Raw genomic sequence first — 22,732 nt, forward strand, 5'->3', positions numbered from 1 at the left:
ATACACACACATATTCACACACACACACAGAGTCTTCACCCTTTGAAAATAATTCTTAACAGGTGTGGTCTCCAACCTCTGGAAGACCCTAAAATAATTACAGATGCATCCTGAGATTTCCTAGAATTTTGTGCTGGAATGGCTCCCAAAACTACTACTCATTTTCATCCCAAAAAAGCAGTGAGCAGCTGGGAGTTCTTGGTTCTGTGCTAAATAAATGTAGAGAGAATTAATTAGAATAAACAATGATCTATGTTCTTTTAATAATCATAACTGGAGCACAGCTATGATACAGAGGCACACAAAGTCTTCCACTTCTTCACTCATTAATTCACATGCTCACTCGTTAGTTCGTGTTTACTAAACACACACTCTGCATGTGCCAAGTGCTACATTATGAGTATCCAAAGCTGATCAAAATGGAGCTTGCTGTAAGGTTTTTTTTTTTTATGGGATGTTAAATCATTTTTCCCCTATCATTTCTACTGTAAGAAAATGTCATTTCTTAAATTTGAGCTCAAAGTGGAACAATAATGAAAAAGAATCATAATCTAATTGTTGACAACAATCATTTTTAAGCTATGACTGGTTTGGTCATGAAAACAAAAGCCGCTCTGTTGCGAGTATGAAGGGAGTCAGAGCTTGCACAACTGTTGGAAGGGCTGGGGCGGGGAGAGAGTCCCAGAGCTCCACCGACGACCTCAGACTCCAGCCCCCCCAACCTGGTGGTTCTCAAGAGCTTTCCTAAAGCCACTAGAGTCCCGGAGGCTCCCAACCATATAGGGCTAGAGCGAGGTTTTGTGACACATAAAGTTTACACAATTTAGAGAGCTCTCTTTAAGATAAAATAAATGAATTTATGAATACAAAGTCACAAGCCACCTCCAGAGTCTTAGAAAGGGTCCATGCAAGAAAGGAGCCCTGAAGTTTAAACTTCATTAACTTCGCTGTGAGTCTGCCCACGCCAGCTCTCTCAGCAGCCACATGGATGCTCGATGTCCTCAACAAGTTTATCTAGAAGCAGCTTTGAAGCTCTATCTGCCCATGTGTCTTCCTGTAGCTGACTGGGAAAAAATGGTGTCCTCTTCTGCCTTCTAAATCATGAACTAGTGCCTCTCATTGACAGTTTCCAACCTGGAACCACACAGGGAAGGAGATTCTAGGAAATGTAGTTCCTGCGTTCCAGGGGAATAAAGATGCTGCTGAGTTGAGAAGAGACTATGCTGCATACACCCCAAGGTAGACAATGCAACTAACTCACTGAGGAGTTTAAGGAGAGTTTAAACTATTCAAGGCACTAAAGCTCAAAGTATGGGAGCATTGACATACGTGCCTATCATCTGAAACCAGAAAACAGTGAAGTATTAATCTACACCTGATTGATTCTAAAACAACACAGAAAGGAAATGGTTGGTTTGGAATAAAAAATAGAAAAGTAAGAAAGCAAACGTTTTTCACAGTCATCAACAATGTTCATGGGAGAAGGTACCCTGAGTGTGTCTCTCATTCACTAATAATGCATTCAATGCATTTATGGATTATTCACATGAGGTGCTAAGGATAACATGCAAATCAAGACCAGAATAGCCCTGTCTTCAAGGAACTTATGGTCTAGACCAGCACTGTCCAATTGAAATATAATTTGAGCCTCAAATATGAACCACATATGTAATTTTAAAATTTCTGGCAACAACAGCACATAAAAAGACACAAGTGATATTAATTTTAATGCATTTTACTTAACCCAGTATGTCCAAAATATATATTATCATTTCAACATTTAATCGATATAAAAATTACTAATGATCTATTTCACAGTCTTTTTTTTTTTTGGTACTGTCTTCAAACTCTGATGTGTATTTTAAATTCATAGCACGTCTCAGTTTGAACTTGCCACATACAAAGTGCTCGATGTGTTTTTTTATATTCTTATTCATTCATTGTAGGTTATTACAAGACATTAAATGTAATTACCTGTGCTATGCAGTAGGACTTCACTGTTTCTTTATTTTATATATAGTAGTTTGTATCTGCTAATCCCAAATTCCTAAAAAAATAAAGTGCTCAGTGTGGCTAGTGGCAACCCTGTTGCCACTGGAAGAGTTATACACATCTCCTGGACAATCAGAAATTTAGCCTGAACAATTCTCAAGAAACCCATTGTGAAAAACAGCCTGGCCCTGCAATCTGGACTGCTCATCAGTCTGCAGTGACCCACCAGGATAATACTGCCTATCACACTCACCCAAGCTTCCTTCTGACATGTAATACCCGAAGATTTTACATGAACAATAATTCTGAATAGCTGTATGATGACAATAAGTTCTAGAGCACGCAAATTAATTTACAACATCCATTCCATGCCATCACTGCCTTTGCAGACATGCACTCTTCTTCTTTAACTTTAATATATATTGGCATATCAAAGCAAAGATGTATTCTGAGCTTTCTTCCTTTTCATTAAAAGAACTAGGAGCAGGGTGCGAGACTGACTGTGACTTAACCCTCTCCTGTGGGAAACTGGATTTAGGATTTAGAAAATGTTGCACTTCTAGATCTGAGATTATTGAGAGGGGAGAAGGACTTACTGAGAACTTCAAAAAGCAGGTTTTAAAAAATATGATTATTTCAGCATATCTTGATTTTATATACAAGTTCCAGCTTTTAAAAGACTTTGTAGTGTTGGTTTTGCTTCTGTTGGGTTTTTTTCTGAACTATTTAGATAAATTCCTAATTTTCTCTAAAGACTAGCAGATTGGCATCCTTTTGGTTGAAGAACTTGGAGAGATTCTCTGATAGATAAATAAGAACTGGAAATAAATCTTAGACATTATCCATTTCAACCCCATTCATTTTACAAATGAGGCTCAGAGAGATTAACCAACTTTCTCAAACTCATTCATCTCTTTCATGGCAAAGCTAAAGCCCAAGCCCGAGTCTCCTTACACTCAATCCAGGGCTCTTCGAACTGTACAATCCTGGCTGAAAGAATCCCCGTGTTCTGGCATGGAGTCTCGTGGTGTTTCAACTCTCCACTCTGATTAAGTACATAATAATTGAATCTGGTAAAACGTAAGAAACATGCAGGGAAACGTGTAAACACTCTGAACTCACCTCCAGAAGAGAGTGAACCGAGCAAGGCCCTCTGGACGCTAAAAAATGTTCACATCTTCCCAATTAAGAGCCCTGGATAGGAAACCAAGCAGCTGTGTGCGATTTTATTTTAGAGTCTTTTGGAACTAACTCTCTGAAACCATTAGTAAAGTAGAGTCTCCTCTTCCTGAAGAACCTTCCTCAGTCTCTTTCTGCAGATCACTTCTCTTTTTTTCCTGTCTCATCTGCCTCTCTATTTATTTTCATCTTCTCCATTACTTCCCTTAATGTCCTCACTTGTTTAGGAATTAAATCTCATGGGATAGCTAGTCTAAATTCTTGTCTAGAAGATCTAATGTCTGTGTTTCCTGGTGGATATGATAATTCTGGGAAATAAATCCAGCAAAAGACAAAAGGAAAGCTTCCAATAGATCTCTTCCAATTCTTCTCCTCTCCTCTTTAATCTGAACTCTTCATCAGGCTTTTGTTTTATCTCTATTAACATCCCCAACTACTTCTTGTAATGATCCATTAAGTACGCATTTTTGGGGGTAGACATCTGTTTAATTTGATTTTTGTACTCCTCCAACATGGGAACTTTAGGGTAGAAATTGAGAATGAGAAAATTGGGGAGGGTAAAGAAGAAACTAGCTCCTAACAAAATTGCAAGAGAGAAAGATTAGTCAAGTCCCATCAGAATTTTGATTTCCGTGTAAGGGCATAACGTGGGAGAAAAAAAGTATTTATGCAAAAAATTACAATAAAGTAGCAATATTTGCAAGTGTAGATCTGTGTGTATTTATTTTGATATTATGAACTAAATATACACAAGGAGAGTAAAATCTATTTCTTCCAAGTATTTAGGTCTCTAGAAATCTTGTGAGAAATCGATTTCTAGTCCTCTTTCTTTTCTTCTGCCTTTGCCCGAATCCTTTACATCCATCCCTATTGGTCCTGGCCTTTTAATAACATGTTGGATGTTGAAGAGCAGAGTTTGAGCAAAAATAAGTATTATAATAGGATTCCTGTAGCCTTACTAGGTTGCATTGTACTGCAATTTGCAGAAACACATCCACCTAATACTCGTTTGGGTTAAGGCATGAAATATATTTTCAAAAATAGTTTTAGTAAAATAATCTTTGTTTAATTTGTACTCTTGTTAAGGCAATTTACAGTAATTTTCAACATCTTGACTCTCAAGCCAATTTTTTTCCTCCTCTTTGGCTCCTTAAGCCATTTCAAGTGAAAAGGGGTAATAAACAAGAGTGATTTCATTGGCAGAGATGGAACAATTTTAGAGTTTTTAAACATAAAAGTGGAACTTTTATAGTTTAAGCTATACCACGATAGGATTCCCCACAGTGAGAGTTTACATGGATGGAAAATGATGAAAACTAGGAGTTGTAAAGTATCAACAGGGGAAATTTAAGTTTGGGTGGGCTAATTTTTAAAAATAAGACTGTAATAAACAAGTGGAGTGGTTTTATTTGTTTTTTGAGAAGACTGCTTTGTTTTGATGGTGATTGGGGTGATGATTTTTTTGTGTATGTATGTATGTATTATTATACATATTTTTTACCATTGTAAAAAATAAACCCACCAAGCTAAAAAATCATGTCTTCGGGACGGCGGACAATATCAAGAAGTATGCTGTGGTAAAGACCTATGTTACACTGTTCGGCTGTAGCTACTCCAGTTCTCCTGTATCTCAGTTTCATGAGTTTCTATACAAATTCCAGGTCCACAATCTATAACTATAATGAAATGAAACATTGTCCTAAAGCTGAAGTGTGGAACCTGACATTTAAAAAGACCCAGAAGAGATGTCAGGCCCTAAGAAAGTAGAAAAATGTCATTTTTCTTTGAATTCACTAGTGTACAATAGTATAGCTGGCCAGCTATTTCATTATCTTTAACAAGAGTAAGCTGAAAGATCCCAAGTTTAGTTATTCCAAGAGGGATCTCAGTTTAATGACATCTAACTATGAGATGATGAGAAATTCAATCATGTGACAAACGACTTTGAGGTGTCCCTGATTGGAAGGGTTCTAAAGTCAACCTTGGTGGACGGGAGTTTGTGGATATAGCCTTGACTTACTGTGAAATGCTCTGGGGGATGTGTATTTTATTACCTGGACTTGCCAGGAGCAGGAGTCTGCTCTCTACTTCAGCACTCAACTCCTCTTTGTAGCTTAGGAAATACGATTTCCTATGGCTGTTCAACAGGTATAACTGGGCACGCTGTAGCCTTAGTTTCTGACCTCAATGAATTCTGGTCCCTCAAGATTAGCTGGCACTTTCCTGACCTCTATTCTGGCTGAAACTCTTAAGTAAGCCATACATACCTACAGAAATAGGCCAGGGTGTTGTTTGAAGTGGAAGTCTGTTAAGAAAATGCTGGACTGGGATTATGGATGCCTATTCCTCCAGATGGAGACCAAACTCATATTGAGACTAAGTTCTGTAATCAGAGAATCCGGCCTATCCCCATCTCAGACAAAAACTGGAAAGAAGAGAGAATGAATTGGGATATTTATTTCAAAGGATCCCGTATGGGTGGACTAGGTCCCTTTACTGAAGACAGCAGATCCTGTCTGGTGGCCCTTCTTTATGGTTATTCTGCCTGGGTTGGGTTCTGGCAACCATTTCTTCTCCTTGCCCTCTCAGTCTTAAGGTCTTTGGAAGCATCCTCATTTTTATCTCCTGGCGGTGGGGGAAGGAACGGGGCACTGCACCATTCCTAGTTCATTTCCTTTAATCGTATCATACCTTTTATATATATCTTTGTTAAATCCTCCTCAATTAATTACCTTTTATCATGCCATCTTTTTCTTGCCAGGACCCTGACGAATGCATTGTGTGGATTTATTTTTTTCACATCAGGGAATGTGAATTTATAACCCTTATAAGATATGCCATTTTTTTCTGGAATTACCAAAAGTCCTTGTGTGGTCCATATCAGAGTTATGGGTAGATTACAACTCCTAGCACTGAAATAAAATCATTGAGTTTTTTGACACTGAAAGTCCCACATCCTGGGAAATGACTCTGTCCCCAGCAAATAGGATGATTGACCAACCTGGTTATGACTCTCATGTAGAGTTGGGTGTGCACCCTCAGAAGTCCCTAGTGATTTGTGTCTAGCAGGCTATGATAAGAAAGAATTTGAAAATTACTACGTAATTATTTCTACGTGTGAGATTGTACAAAAGGAGTCAAAGGAAATTAGGATAAATGCCACCCTGCTCAACAGTTGTTTCAAGAAAACTTTTTAGTGGGGCACAGATACAAAAAATTCATTTCAGCATGAATTGTTAAAAATTAAACTACTTCTTGGAGATGGAGATGTTGTCAGAATCCAAGATACAAGGTAAAAACTATTCTCCAAACCTGGACAGGCCGTCAGAGGCATGGTTTAACGTGTTGGAACAGATGATAGAGCTAGGAAAAGGTATTTAGCTTATGATGGAAATGATTGCCAGACAGTGAGAGGGTTTTTAGGAGATGCAGTTTCCATCCCAAGAGAAAAGACAGTTCTGTCTTGGATACTACTAACATTGAGATGACAGAAGCTAAGGAAAAGAACATGATCTACAGGATGCCTGAGGAGGTCACCCTGAGGAGGCCACGAGTGCTCTCAAGTCAAATATTTTAGTGGCTGTGGTTGTAGGTATTTAAGAGCTGGTTCCAGGGGCTTAAATCCAGAGAATATGGTAGGTAAACCTCCTAAGTGTTGCCAGAAAGGTAAGGAAAGTTGACTGTATTCACAGTGAGGTTAGAGATTTTTTTTTTCTTTTTACCAAGGAACCTCCCCTAAGAGCCTGGGGAAGAGAGGAAATGACTCACTTAGCACAGGTGTGGGCAGGGGCAAAGATGAGCATCCTTCCCAGAGCAAAGCTGAACCTGACTGAACTCAACCCGTTCCCAAGCTTCTCCCATATAGGGAAGCTGTAGAAAAAGGAGAGAAGAAGAAGTTATTTCCTTCCATAACAGGGAGGTGGAGTTCAGGAAGATGGGTCCCATTTCATCCATGGGCCCAAACTGTGCGAGAGAGTAGATGGGGAGTTAACATGGCAGATAAAATACCTGAACACCAGCTACTTTTCAAAGTTGGAGGTAACTAGGGGCAGATATCCTTCTTGAATTCTCCCTGAGAGAACCAACTTCTGTAATGAGTGAAACTTGGTGCTTCCACCAAATTGTCATCGACTTTAACCTGCCGTCAATATGGGGGCAAGAGGCACCCACTTGAAAAAGGCTGGACCCCATAGTGAAACTAACATTGACCAGGATCTTTGCTGTTAAGAATGGAGGTCTGGGCCTCACTTCAGCAGTGCATATACTAAAATTGGAACAATACAGAGAAGATTAGCATGGCCCCTATGCAAGGATGACACACAAATTTGTGAAGTGTTCCATATTTTTATGCAATGTATGGCACAGGGAATATAACCAATAATATTATAATAACTTCGTATGGTACATAATCTGTAAAAATATTTAATCACTGTAGTGTACATCTGAAACTAATACAATGTTGTATGTCAGCTATACTTCAATTAAAAAAAAATGGATGTCTGAAGCCATATTTCCTGGATTTCTACTTTAGAAGCTGTGGGACATATTTGTAGGAGAGCCGTTTACAGTTTAGGGCATACAATCACCCTTCTTTTAGCATGCTTTTGAGGAAGATTGACATTCCATGGTTGACAATGCCACGAGCGCTTGTGATGAAAAAGCTAAAGTGTGCTTTGAATTTCCTAAGGGAACACCCATGAGGCTATTCTCATCTCAGTAGAGGCCTCGTTCAATTGGTACCTCTTTTGCTTGACTCACAGCCCCCTAACTCCACCCTCGAGTGACCTGCTTTCTGTGCCTATGAATCAAATAGCATTAGCTCTACAGAGTCTGCTCAGAAAATGAGTTACCAGTTGTTACCAGGTAATTTTTCTTTACTGGAGAACTTTTTGTGCTTTGTTTGGTGAATAGTTTTTAGGAAGTCATAAGTAAATTGGAATTTGGAAAGAGAAGGAGGCACAGTCTAAGGCTTCACCAGGTAATGGATGAAGGTCAAGGATGGATAAAGGACAAGGGCCGATATACCACCTTCTCACTCTTCCCCCAAACACGGATGGATGTGAGCAGGTGAGAGGTGAAGGAAGAAGGTGGTACTTCTAAGGATAAAGGATGGTGTCTCTAAGGCTGAAGAGTCTTGGCTAAAGATTTGACTTCAGTTGAACAACTCACATCACTTCCCAGCAATAGACCCTACATTTCTGCCTGAAGCCCTTATTAAATTAATTAAACACAGAGACCATTAGACTGAAGTGGCTTTAATGCCTTAGTAACCTATGTAAGCAAACCAAAACCGAAGCCTGTAACGCCTCAAGGTTGAGAAATTAAGACCTAGGCGTAACCAATCACAAACAGCCAATGAGGGTTTCCCAAATAATGCAACCCCTAAAGCTATGGCCAATCAATTTTCTTGCTTTGTTTCCATGTCTTCTCTGTAGAAGTCTTTCCACCCAGCCCCGTGGGTGGAACACTCTTGACCATTTCTGGTTTGGCATTGACTAATTTGAATCAAGTGTTGTTCAGAGTCTTAAAATGTTTAGTATGCCTCACTTTATCTTTTCTGATGTCAGTTGTGATGTCCAAAGGAGACCCTCACTTCACCCACCAGTAGCCCTTGGGAGCAAAGAGCGATAAGCAGACCTGGGTACCAGCTGAGCGCCCTGCGCTCACTGCTTTCTCTCCGAGTCTGGAGGTTGCGGGTAGGTCTCTCTCAGATGTGTGAGCTCTGCAGCTTTTGCATCATGAGCTCTCAGATTTTATTTGAGTATTTCTTTTACCGGACTGGGTCTGGAGTTGGGCTACATACATCTTAAATCAGAGTGGGTCCAATATGAGGCCTCGAGTTAATTAAAAAACAAAAATTTGAAGAGGGGGGAAAAAGAGAAAAAGGATTTCTTCAAGTCCAAAGAATCTGAGACTCCTCCATCTGGGACTCTGGCTGACTATATGAATAAAATTATGGGCCCAGAAGTTGTGTTTGTTTGAACAAGTAGGTTAACTTTATGAAAGATAATCTTGAATTACAGTGGCCACAGTGGAAAACTTTCAACCCTAGATAAGCTTATCCATTATGAGGTAGGTGCCCTAGAGAAAAAGGAGTCACAGCTAAGACTTCACAAGGGCAGAAGGAAAATTATTTTTCCTCCTCTACAGTTTCTGGTCACCCAGAAGGGACCTGCTGGGAAACCCACTCACTCTGGAGCCTGCCTCATATTGTCTTTATTAGGTCTTTGATTACTTGGGAGAACTGAGTCTTCTCAATATTAAGAAGAGCTAAATTTTGTTTATAACTATGTAACCTTCCGTATTTGCCTTTAAAATCTTTTATTGTTACTTTTGCTAGATAGATAATTAAGCATTATTTCATAATGACCTGTGATCCTATTTAATCAAATGGTCAAACCTCTTGATATTTTTTACAGCTTCCCAAATCAAATCTAAATGGAGTCTGTTAGACCTCAAACTAACTTTGAGATTTCCCAGCGGGCCCCTGGAAATTCTCAAAGAATTTGTCTCTCACATTACAAAGGAGATGCTAAATGAATTAGGTTTGTTTGGCATATTAATTTACATGCAAAGCATTGTCAAATCGGAAGTGATAATGAGCCTTCTTAATTGTATGTATATGGATATAAGTTACTAATGTAAGTATTCCAGAAATTGAAGTGCATAGAAATTTATCAATACCTTCATTGTCTGATTGTCTTCAATTGTAGTATGCCACAGAAATAACTGAATTTCCTTGCCAAATGAACTCTTATCAGATCTTGAACCAGGGTCATTTAAAAAGGCTTTGGTCATTGAGAGACAGTTATTGTTTTACACGGATGCTTTTGCAGAAGTGCTCCATCTTCAGAGAGATTCATGGGAAAGACTCAGACAAGTACTCTGTAATGCAAGTTTCTGATACTTTCTGATCATACCACAGAACTGTATAAGAATTTTCAGAACTTTAATGGAAAAACTGGATTCAAGCAGAACAAGAATTAATAACATGGGATTGCATGAACTGATGAGGATGATCATAAATTTTAATGCCTTTATGTTTGAAACATTGCTGGCTCTTTGATGTTCTGGCTTTCCAGGCTTAAGGAAACCCTTCTCTCTTTTCTTTTAAACTGTCTTTTACTTACAGCAATTTGGTAAATTATACCTTTGTAAACAGAATTGAAGTATTAACTTTTTCTCCCTACCTGATCCCTCCAGAATTTGGATTATCTTTGATAGGAATGATGGTGACAGTAGAGAGAAAAATTATGTTTCAGTGAAAAACTACAGCACAACCTTGTGGGAATTAAATTCTAGTCTTGTTCATTGTCTCTGAGGCTTTGTAAACTGGACTGGATCCTGAATTCTTCCAGTTTCCTCAAACATCTGGCTACAACTCTCCAAACTAGTGTTTCCAATTTTCTCCCACCCTTCTGACTTGGATTCACTAAGAACAAAGACTGCCCTTGAAACTGTTTGGAAGGTCACTACCTAGTCAGAGGCCAAGCTTCAGGGCCTTGAACCGTGGGTCCACATCTCTCAGTTAAAAAGGACTCCTCCAGACTCTTGGAACTACATGCTACCTGGAGAGCTAAAACCAAAATCGACTAGAAAGTTTCCTGCCCAGAAACAGACGACATCTTGAGGTGGACATTTCCCCCAAATCACAGATCAGGATCCTCATCTCCAATATGAAAACTTTATTCCTTTTGCCTTTTCTATACTTTCTTTGTCTCACTATGAATGCATGGGAAGACAATGCTTTCTAATGCTGGCGACCATCCTGGAATCTACTGCTAAGGCCAGAGCTATACAGCAATCCCCAGGCTTTCTTTCTAAAGTGGAGATCAATTTATATCACGAGTGACTAATGATTTAATCAAGCATACCTATGTAATGAAGTCTTAAAAAAAAAAAAAAAACCCAAAGAATAGGGTTTGGAGAGCCTCTGGTTTGGTGGACAAGGATGTCAGGAGGGTGATGCACCCCAGACTCTAAGAGGACATATGATCCTCTGCTCAGAACTCCAGCTTTTTGCCTCTTGTATTTCTTCATCAGGCTGGTCATTCCTATTTTTCAATATCCTTTGTAATAAATTGGTAATCTAGTAAGTAAACTCTTTTCCTGATTCCTGTAAGCCACTCTAGCAAATGAATCAACCCCAAGGAGGGGGTCATGGGAAGCTCAGATCTATAGCCAATGGGTCAGAAGCACAGGTTGGCATCTGAAGTGTGTGTGTATGGGGCGGAGGGGGGCAGTCTTTTAGGACTGTGGGATCTGACACTATCTCTAGGTAGATAGGGTCAGAACTGAGTTAAATTGTAAGACACCCAGCTGGTGCTGAAGAGTTGGTTGGTTGATGTGTGAAAAAAAACCACACATCTGGTTTCAGAAGTGAAATCTTCTGTGAGTAGACAGAAAACAGGAAAAATTTTTCCTCTATGATTACACATACCTCCAGGCAGTGATTTTTCTGACAGTTCTTATCTTTGAAACATCTCTCATTCAAACTTTAAAAAAATTTTTTTTTCTAATGCTTTGAAGAGAACAATGGAATAAAAGTAAATTTTCTTTATAGAAATGTGAAGGCGAATAGTGGGAAGGGGGAGAGCAACGTATTAAAATATAACATGAAATTACATGTATTTTTCCAGTCTGGTTAGATAAGAGGTTGGATTTTACTTAATCTTAGTTAAAGAAAGTAATTATTTTAAGACAATTCTTAAATATCTGCGTTTGTGAAGATTTGTGTCCTCATATTATTATTTCCTCAAAACCTTCTTGAAACCACAGAAATTCTCTAACAGGTAGAGATGTCTGGGTAACAGTTAATCTATCTTCAGCATTCCTCCAGCAGTGCACTGTGGAACTAATTCCAGGAGTTTATCTGTACACCCAGCCAGTGGATCACAAGAAGATCCCTTCCCTCCCTCCTCCTTGGGCCAGCTCAGGCCTTCTCCCCGGGTCAGCCCCATAGGAGGGCACCTGCCACCTCCGTCCCGGGCAGCACACATCCAAGGCCAGAGCTCAGGCCTGCAGACTGGGATGGTGCCTCCTCTGCCTCAGGGGCATGGGAGCTCGGGAAGGGACTTTAAAAGAAAAAAAAAAAAAAAGAAAGGAAAAAAAGCAAAGTCTTTGGCAGTTTCCACCCACTCACATCCTCGAAGGCTGCAAGGTTTTGCTGATCTGGGTTCACTGGGAACGTTTCCTTGCCAGCCGGGGCCAAGACCCAGGCCTGCTGAGAGCAGAGGCCATCCAGGTTCCCAGGCTGCCACCACCCCGGGGCCTAGTCTTACAGAGGCTGCAGACAGCTGGGACTGCCACCATCAAGAAGCCCCTCTTGGGGGCCTGAACTCCTTTGCCAGCGTGGATTCCTCATGTCAGGACTGCATAACTAAAGCAGCTGAAGGTTTTTTTTTTTTATAGTTTTTTTCCCGAAAATGATTTGTAGTTGGGGGCGCAGCTCTTCGCCCTGATATGTGTGCTCTACAATAAAAACCAAATCTAGTATATTTGAAAAAAAAAAAAAGTCCAAAAATCATTAGTTCAGAGGCCAAACGTCATCAGGGCAAATTCATTACTACTATTGGAATTATAATTCCCCACATTTCTCTTTCTTATATTAGCTTCTTAGATGTACTTAAGAAGCAGCGTTAGGGATGTCCACCTTGTCAAGGCCACGACACGCTACCTCCAGAGTAACCCAAAGAAATCTTCACTTTCTAATTTTTTCATTTGATTAAAAGAACAGTAAGAGGGAAAACATGTACTACGTATGTTAAAAAGTTTAAACAGTAAAAAATAAGTTAAAATGTCCCTTTTAAAGCCTTTCCCTGTATATCCCACTCACCAGAGAGGACCATCCTTAACAGCTTGTTTTACACAATTAAGTTCAGTAATAAATTATAAACCATTGAAAAATTAGAAGTTCATGAGTGATACTGGTAAGGAAGTGGGGAGAAGGGAAGGTTGCTACTTAACAACAAAATGCTGAGGGCTGACTGGTGGCCGTGGGGCACGGGCTGGGGTCGTAAATCGGCCTTTTGGAGCCATCACAGATTGGATCGGGTGGGGTTTATCGATGGACACCACAGGGAGGGGGAAATGTTAATGAACTGCAGGACATTTCCGTGGACTTAAAGTATCTCCCCACGGATCATTTATTAGTTGGAAGAGAAAACATAGTAACGATATCGTGGAGAATGAACTATATGGTGACCAAGTGACCAGAACACCACCAATGAGGGACGGATGAACATCTCGTGTCTCCAGATAAGGTTGCCTGTGATCGCCCCTGAGACCTGCTGCGTAGTATTCCGGCTGCAAGGGCACACTTTGAATCTAAAAGTCAGGAAAAATCAGACAAACCCAAATTGAGGATCCTTTTATTAAAAAGAGGGGGGACTATATTCTTCAAAAATGCCAATGTTATAAAAGACAAAGAAAAACTGTCGAAATACTCCAGATTAAAGGAGGCTGAAGAGACATGACAATGAAACACAGTCCTGGATTGCTTTTATGTGCTGGATGAGACCCAAAAAAGGCTTAAAAAGACATTGTTGGTTTGATTCACAACATTGGAATTCAGATAATAGATTAGACAAAAATATTATACCAATGTTAGATGTACTGAAGTTGATAACTGTACTGTGGTTATGTAACAGATTACTGTGATTCTTAGGAAACACACACTGAAAAGTTTAGGGGTAAAAGGCCATGATTTATATAATTTACCCTCAAATGGTTCAGGAAAAAGAGAGAGAGAATAATAAAGCAAATGGAATAAAATGTTAACAAGTGAATCTGAGTAAAAGGTATGTGGATTATTTTTGCACTATTCCTATAGTTGCAACTTTTCTGGGTGTTTGAAATTGTAGATAATTTCAGAATTGTAGATAATTGTAGAAATTATAGATTAAAAAAAGTTAAAATATTTTTTAAAACAAGCTTTTTATCCTCTTTGGCTTTTTACATGTTTACAATGTTTGTATGTGTCCACCATACATTCAAACACACTTTTCTGTCATTACAAATCAAATTTAGCTTTTAAAATTTATTAATCAATTGCTATGGAAAAACCACAGAGTTAGGCACCAAAGAGGTGTTCTCAATGGTGCACGAAGAAATTGAAGTCCTTGAAGCAGACAGCGTGGCATCTTTGTAATTAATTATGATTGTCATGGTCTCGGGACAGGTGGGGAAGGGATCAAAACAAGAGTGATGGAGAGAAGAGTATCGTGTGAATATCTTACCCTGTCTCAGCATCCAAATTAAAATATACAGCACATTAAAGACAATAAGTATGCGCCATTACACACTTTCCATGTAGGTCACTTATCCATCTTAATATATGGCAGGGTAAACTGTGTTACATGTAATCTATTATATATAATCTGGGTAACAGCTAACATATTGTGGCGATTTAATAAAATTCCAAGATCACTAAGAAAATATAACATTATTTTATTACTTCCTGCTGGTCAGTTACCAGGATCATGACCAAAAGGCAAAAGAGATTCTAGTTATAAGACAGACTTTGCTATTGATTGTCAGTCCCGCAGAAAATAACCTGCAAATGGACGCCTCTTCTTCCAGTCTGTAAGAAGCCATGACAATGCTGACCCATTTCTCAGCATTGCTCTGAGGAGTAGCTTGTAAAAGAGTGCAAAAGACTTCAATAACTTGGGAGTGCCTCATAAAACTGAGTTAATAATGACAGGGCCTCTCTGCTCCACACCAGCACTGGAGGCTTTGAATGTCAAGGGTGGAGTGAAGGGGTGTTGTGAAGACCTGCCTGCCAGAAGCAATCAAGAGCTTTATGTTATATTGTTTGTGCACATTGTGACAGTGAAGATGTAAGTTACTGTTATTGTTTGGGGACATAATTCCCAGAGCAATGTACTATGTACCTAAGCAGAATCAAATAGAACAATGAAACAAAAATTCAAAACAGCTACAGCTACCGCTACCGAAAGGTTGGTGATCACATAGCTCAAGAAGCTTGTTTCAGAAGCTTACCTACCTCTCCAGTCAAGTCTGTTTGCCCTCACTCACCTCAGTGGTAGGAGGAAGGAAAAAATGTAAAGGAATCTGCAGAGCTTGACTCTGAATGCTTTCTCTGCTCCTTTAATCATTCTTCCCCTCTCCCAGCCCCTGGTCCGCCTTCAGCAACACCAACTAGCATCTCTTTACTCTTGCCTGACATGTAGACAGAAGGCTGCGTGTCACCCATGAGAACTAATTTGAGTTATTCATACTAAAAGCTTCTCCTACTATAAAATGTCTGCCCCGCTAGACTGAGATTCTACCAAATAGAAATTCGTACATTTCAATTAGGTAGTTCTGGCAAAAGCTGCATATTCGTGCAAACTTCAGTTGATTGGTAATGGCTGCCTAGACTTCCTTGTTGAGAGGGACTCCGAAGTAAGGGCTCATCTGAGCTCAGCGCGGAGGAGTGGTGTCTATCACGAGTGGGTCAGTAAGGGGCTTGTTCCTGGGTCAGATCTGACATTGTAGGCAAATGTATTGCCTCCTCTGGAAATCTTTTTATTCATGTGCTATCATGTCTCCGTGCACTTTTACAGACTGTTTCATCTCTCTGGAATACCCTTTCTCCTTCTACATAGCTCAGAGCTTCCATTTTTCCTTGAAGACTGTGTTCAACCTTTACTTTGCCTGTGAAGCCTTCCCTAGCCTCTCCAGGCATCTTCGGAGATCACCAGACTGGGAGCCTCTGGAAATCTGGCTGCTAGTCTTCCTGACCGCCCCGGCTCTGTGGCACCAGCAGAGTGTCTGACCAGAAGCAGGTGCCAAAAGAAGGATGAATAAGTAAATGTCTACTCTCAGGAAAAACCGCAGTCCAGTAGGGGGAGGAGGAAACGGAGTGTGTTTGATACAGAAAGCTGAGCATGAAAACAACAATTAAAAAAATGACCTGAAGTGTTGTGGGGATTAGGAGGCTAAGAAAAAATTGGGGAATAAGGGGAAGAATCATGAAGAAAGTGACTTTTGAGTGACACCTTTCCATATTTTCCTGGGAAGGGTGGCAGGTCCCATTGTTCAGGTTTCTACTGCCTCATGACGGAAGAGCAGCGGAGGATAAAAACGCCCTCCAAAGGCATTTTTATCATTTATATTATTGACAATACAATGCTAACTAGTTTATGCCATAAAACAGACTCTTTTGTACTGAATAGTCAGAGAGGATGCACAACTACATTGTAGAAGTTCAGGGTCAGATTCCCACCCCCTCCCCATCCCCAGGAGCAGATCTCAGAGCAGAAAGACTAAAGGATTATTCAACAATGTAGGGAAAAGATAGAGGCTAGATTGTGAAAAATAAAGTTTCCCTAATTAGGTCCGCCAACAAAGTCTTGACGAATTAAGATATAAAAACAGTGACCATTACTCAGAGAGAGGAAAGCCAAGGGCAAGGCATAGGAAATCAACTAAATGAGGAAGTCATTCTGGTGTAAGAACCTCTGGTTCATAACTGCAGCCAGGAAACTTGGGAGAAGCATGATAAGGGGGACTAGAAAACTCATCTTTGTAGAAAGGCAAGCATTTGGCCTCAAACTGTTGTGGGTTTGACTCTGAATTTGTGCCTAAGTGACCTTGGAATTCTGTTTTCTTGTTTGCAAAATGGGAATGATGATGGTTATGATGATGATGACTGTTGGGGTTCACGGTGGGCCAATGTTATGGGCAGTAAAAGAATTTACCAGAGACAAAGAAAGGTTTAAGAGCAAAGAAAAGTTTAATAGATACGTTGCTATAGGCAACAGCAGGCCACACAGAGAGGTGACTGTGAGCACTGGGGTGAATGTGCAGGGTCTTTTACTGAGGAAGGGGCTGTGAACACAAAGGGATGGGGAACAGATTTTTGATTGACTTTGACTGAGGTAAGGGGCTTTGATGTATGGCAGGGTAGGTGGATTTATGACTGACAAGGAGGAAAGCATGGGCTGAGACAAGTCACCCTGAGCTATTGTGAGGTTAGCCATCTCCCAGGGCTCTTAATTCTGCCAGGGCAAACACACACCAGAAAAGGATGTACTTTATCTTCTGAAGAAGAGCAGGTGGATACTTAGGGGCTGGAAGTTTGGGAGTCACGGGGCCTCACAGGCACCAGCTGGCACTGCAATGACAATTCTAGGGCCCTTATGAAGATTTAAAAAGCTAATGCACCTAGTGGAGTGCCTTGCACGTAACAGGACTCTTAATATACGGCGGCTATTATTTTGAATGCCTACTACGTGCCAGACCTTTTAATGTATGTTATCTGATAGTGTTCTCAACATCACTTTAAATAAGTATTATGAAAGCCAATATTCTTGGCTTTCCAAGATTCTTGGGAAATGGCAGACCTGGGCCTTAAACTCTGGATGGCCTGACAACAAAATCTGTAATGATTCTGTTATACCATGATCCTTCACAAACATGTGACACGCTGGACACATATTTCTTTGCTTTTTATTTTGCCTGGTACTAGCCTGACTACAGCCTTTGTGCTTTCACTCATCTCTGAGAGGATATGAGAAGTCATCTGTGAATGTATCTATACATTTAACTTCCCCACCCACCGTTATCCCCATCTGTGATTGGGATAAACTAGAACCCTGAGAAGTAAAGCCAGTGATCGTATGTAGCTGCTTTTTTGTTTGCTTATGGTTTTTGGTACTTTGGGTTGTGTTTGGTATAACTCTGCATGAACCCAGAAAAATGTTAGTTAGAGACAGTTCTGTCCTGAGATTACAGTGAGAGTTCTTAAAGTTCTCAAAGCTTCTTGACATCAGTCTTGGCAATAATTTTTTTGGATCTGACACTAAAAGCAAAGGCAAAAATATACCAGTGGCACACATTGTAACTGACTATACTTCAATTAAAAAAAAAAGTGGGACTATATCAAACTGATAAGTTTCTGCACAGCAAAAGAAATCAATAAAATGAAAAGACACCCAATGGAATGAGAGAAAACAGTAGAAAAGTGGTTGACAGGGGCTGAGAACAAGGGAAATAGGGAGAGGGTGGCAACAGGGTACAAACTTTCAGCTATAACTGAATAAGGTCTGAGGATCCAGTGTATATCATGATGACCACAGTAGTAACACCTGTATCGTATAGCTGAAATTTGCGAAGGGAGTAGAACTCACATGTTCTCATACATGCACGCACACACACACACCCACACACACAAACGTGTGAGGAAGAAAGAATAAATGGAAGGAAGGAAGGGAGGGAGGGAGGGAGAAATGGTACTGTCCTGAGGACAGAGCAGGAGGTTTCAAAGAGCAATCCCTAAACCAGCAACACCACCCCCATCTGGGAACTTTTAAAAATGCAAATTACAAATGATCAGACCCTAGCCAGGCCTAAAGAAGCAGAAACTGGAGGAGGAGGGGCAGGTAGCAGTCCTTGTTTCAACAAGATCTCCAGGCAATTCTGAAGTGCACTACAGCTTGAAAGTCGCTGATGCAGGGTATAAACAGCATGTAATTTAGTTTTTGATAGAAGCTCGCATTTGTAACGCATTGGTAACTTTTACATTTCTCTTTTGCTAAACAGAATAAATGTTGGTTGTTAACAACTTAATGATGTCTCTTAAAAAATTTTTTTTTCCACTGACTTGGTTCTAATCAGGAAGTTAAATATCCTCGCTAGGTCTGCTCTATTATTTAAGAATCATTTTCCAGGAAAGATGTGTTTGTTGTAAACAACAACCTTACTTTCAATGACCCCAACTTTAGTCAGAAGTCTTTCTGTATGTCAAATTTAAATCAGACTTTTGTCATTTTAAGTGTATTTCTACTCGATCTATCATCAAAGCATTTTAATTTTTATAATTCATTTTAAAATTGGTAGGCTGAAGCATAGCTATTGTAAGTGTAAATCCAGAATTTTCTCATTTTGGTCTAACTTTAAATATTCTGCAAAATTATCCAAGTCTATGTCCCAAATTATGGCTTGACAGTTATCACCACTAGCAAGGGAGAAATGGAGAAATGCCAATGGGTTTAGTATTTCATCCTGATATTCTTTCAAATTCCCCAGAAAGGTATTCAGCCAGTGGTAACACACATTTTCTAGGGTGGCTGCCTGGCTTAGCACATCCTTCTCAGATAAGCATCATCCTTGTCTGTGTTCAGTTACTCTATGGCCACAGCCAGACCAAGCTGGATTCTTTCTCTCAGAGGTTAGGGATCTGGATTCAAAGACGTGGGCAGTCCCTGCTAGCCTCCTGAGCTGAGGGTGTGTGAATTCAAGAGCTGTGAGGTCTAGAGAAAAAGAGAAAGCCAGTTAACAGAAAGAGGCAAGAGCCCCGACATGCTGGGAAAACCGTGGGCTAAAGAACGTGGAGAGAGAGAAAGAATGAGTGTGAGCAATTGGCCTTAATTCCTAACGGTTTTATGGTTCCTGAGTGGGAGAGTCCCTGAGTCGACTGTGCGTGTCTAATAACTTTGTCATGAGGTCTGTTTTTAGATGGATGGTTCATGTCTTCTCTATGTGCGCTGGCTGTTATTCCCTTGATTGGAGGATGGCTGGTGTTATGGTGACCCCACACTTGCCCTGGTTGTTGAGCGGGGGCCTCATCTTTGCTCTGTGGTTGTCACAGCCCAGACAGGGGCGGGGTCTGCTCCCCTGTTCATTCTAGTCTTGCCTATCACCTAAAGAAAGTTCTTGTCTTTGGATTCTTTGAAATGCACCTTTATTCCATTGAAAAATCATCCTTTCACCAAGTTTGAAATTCTGTTCTTTCTAACTCAAAGGGCCTTGATGAAGATGACAGCCAATGAAAAAAATGTTCCTGCCCCACTTAAGTGGCAGGAAAGAAATATGAGTGACTCTGAAATAAATCCTAAAATTGAAGTCGCTTTAGTGATCAAAACACTACTTAATAGTGCCCCCTGCTAAAACGGAATCAAATCTTTTAAGTGTCCCTTCAGTTAGAAAGAAAAGAGGGAACATCTCATTTTTGTATCAGTGAGGAGGGTGGTGAGGAAGAAAGGTCGCTTTGTGTCAATCAAATTCGTTTTCCTCAGCACTCCCAGCAAATGTGATGAATCGACCGTGGACTTTGACGGGAGACACAAAATGTTGAATTCTGGCTGGATCACTTACTATCTCTGCTACCGTACGTAAGTTACTTTATTTCTCTCTTCCTAGTTTCTTATGTAAAATGAGGATGGGGATGGTAAAGTTTCCTTTGCTGGACAGGAAGGACTGTGGAGGGTCCAGAGCACAGCGGTTCTCCCGGGGAGCCGTCATCTCCGGCCGTCCTGCTGGGTGTGCAGCCTTTGTTCTCCCAGCTTCTCTGGCCTCGCTGACATCATAAAAGCGGGGGAAGAGCTCTGTGTGAACTTTAGCCATTGAAGAAGCCTGTGCCTTACAATTCAGCTGTGAATTTACTTTCAACTCAGTGTTACCGCCACCTTGTGGATTTCTTGGGTAATGAAACTCAGTCTGAGCCATTAAAAGGGGGATTAGGGTTACTTTAGAAAATCTCAGTTGTCAGTGTGAGTGCCTTCTGAGCGTTGGAGGGGGGAAAGCACACTTATTCCATGATGGTTTGCAGAGATGAAGGCAGTGCTGGAGCATGAATGAGATCGTTAATTAATCTGCCCTCCTCCGTGGACACCCCTCCCTTCCCACCTAATTTTCAAATATTAAAGCTGAAACACAAATAATTCGAATTTCACGGCTGAGCAGTCGTAAATCTAGGAAGAGAATTTGGGGTCTCTTCACTTCCAACCAAATATACTTCCCACTTACACAGCTGGATAACAGAGGCTTGTTTTAACAACTAGCCGATGGGTTTTGTTTTTTCCAGTATTTACTTATTTTATAGGCAGTCGTTAATTGATCAATTAATTAATTTCCCTTGTAACATTGTACTTACATGTGCTTCTGCTCTCTCCTAGTCTGTTTCCTGGGTGCGGCCAGTTTCCCTCCTTTAGAAGTATTCTCTTGCCATTATTTCTGTGGAAGTACTGGGTGATAGTTCAAGAGTCTGCCCCTACTTGCTGAAGAATTTCCACATTTGTGTATTCTTCCTGCTTCCTCAAAGATCCCTCCACTTCTCTGGTACCACGCAAACCCGACTTCTTCTAGGCACAATTCAAGTTCCACCTACTTCCGAGCCTTGCAGGCTGCAGTGGCCTAACGCCGCATCTTTCAGAGCTCATAACACTGACTTACATGTTATTTTAACATGTGCATTATTATTGTTTTAGCTCGACTATGATCTCTTTGAAAGCAAAGATGTCTTCTTTGCATTGCTAGGAGCACCTGAATTCCCAGCATATACATGACTAATATGTATTTTTGGAACCATCATGGGTGTCCTGCTTTCATTTCCCCTTTCTCTCAAGTTTTCATCTTTCCAAGCAAGCAGAAAAAAAAAAAAAAAAGTAGCAGATGATTGCTTTTTGTTTCCACTGGTTTTTACTTGTGGTAACCCAGTTCCTCACTCGTGCACATGCGTGCTGTGTGTGGTGTGTGTGTGTGTGTGTGTGTGTGTGTGTGTGTGTGTGATTTCTCACGGAACTCTTCGGTTCTGAGCATTTTTATCTATGGATATTCTCTAGGATCTGTGTTCAAGTTACTTTCTTCCACAGAGGTTTTCTTCTTTGCTTCTTAGAGGCAACTGACGCTAAGGCTTCAAAACAAATTCTTGCGGGTTGCGGTTTGGAGGACTAAAGGTAGCAAGCGTGTGTGAAGGCTGACTTTGGTTATGAATTCTCAATGGAGATTATTTTCCCTCCCTCCATCCCCTCATTTCCAAGGTTGAAACCTATAGTAAATCTGCTGTTCCTTTTTCTGAGGAGGGGAGTTTTTTGGGTTTTGTTGGGTTTTCATTTGTTTGTTTGCAGTTCGCTCTGACAGTGAGAGTGCAGCCTTCTTGTATTCCAGGTGCACGTATGCGTGGAGGGTTGGTTTCCATTAGTCTCCAACTTGACTGATGATTTCACCAGTGAACTGGAGTGAGTACTTGGTTTTGTGCCGGTCCTTTTTTCTCATGGGCTATAAATTGGAAGCTCAAGATTCTCCTGGTTGGACAGATCCCCTCAGGTCAGACCCTAATTTCAGGCTTTACTTCCTACCATGGAGCATTGCTTTCACTTTATTTTGTTAAATCTCTGAGCATTTCCTTTGATTTTTGCTAGCTCAGCAATGCACTGAAAAAGATTTTTTTCGTGTCGTATCTAGAATTCTTAGTTTTTGAAGTGGGAGGGTTGTTCTTAACATACCGTGCTGATCACTTGATCTCTTAGATATATTTGAAGATTGATTTGCAAATTTCACAGAACAATTCTGGTATGACTTTGGATTAAGATTTCATTGAATTTATAGAGGAATTAAGGAAGATTTAATATCTTTACCGCATTTATTCTTCCCATTTCCAGTTATTGCATCTTCATTTGTGTTCTTCAGTAACATTCATGATTTTCTTTTAAACCTCTTACACTGAGGTTTTGTGAATGGTTTTTTAAACTGGCATTTTCTATAGGTCAGTGCTGTATAAAAGAGTCAGATTTACATAATATTTACGATGTGCCAGGCATTATTTAAATCCTTC

The 22,732-nt window shown here is 40.3% G+C and overlaps 1 non-coding gene across 1 annotated transcript; it reads left to right on the top strand.

Moving 5' to 3' along the window:
• The first annotated feature begins 7,415 nt into the window (after positions 1-7,415).
• LOC123614480 (U6 spliceosomal RNA) lies at positions 7,416-7,518 on the top strand. The gene has a single exon (XR_006721890.1). It is a non-coding gene; the product is annotated as a U6 spliceosomal RNA (small nuclear RNA).
• The last annotated feature ends 15,214 nt before the right edge of the window (positions 7,519-22,732 follow it).

The sequence above is a fragment of the Camelus bactrianus genome, chromosome 34 (genome assembly GCF_048773025.1).
Source record: "Camelus bactrianus isolate YW-2024 breed Bactrian camel chromosome 34, ASM4877302v1, whole genome shotgun sequence".
In the NCBI taxonomy this organism is placed as follows: domain Eukaryota; kingdom Metazoa; phylum Chordata; class Mammalia; order Artiodactyla; family Camelidae; genus Camelus; species Camelus bactrianus.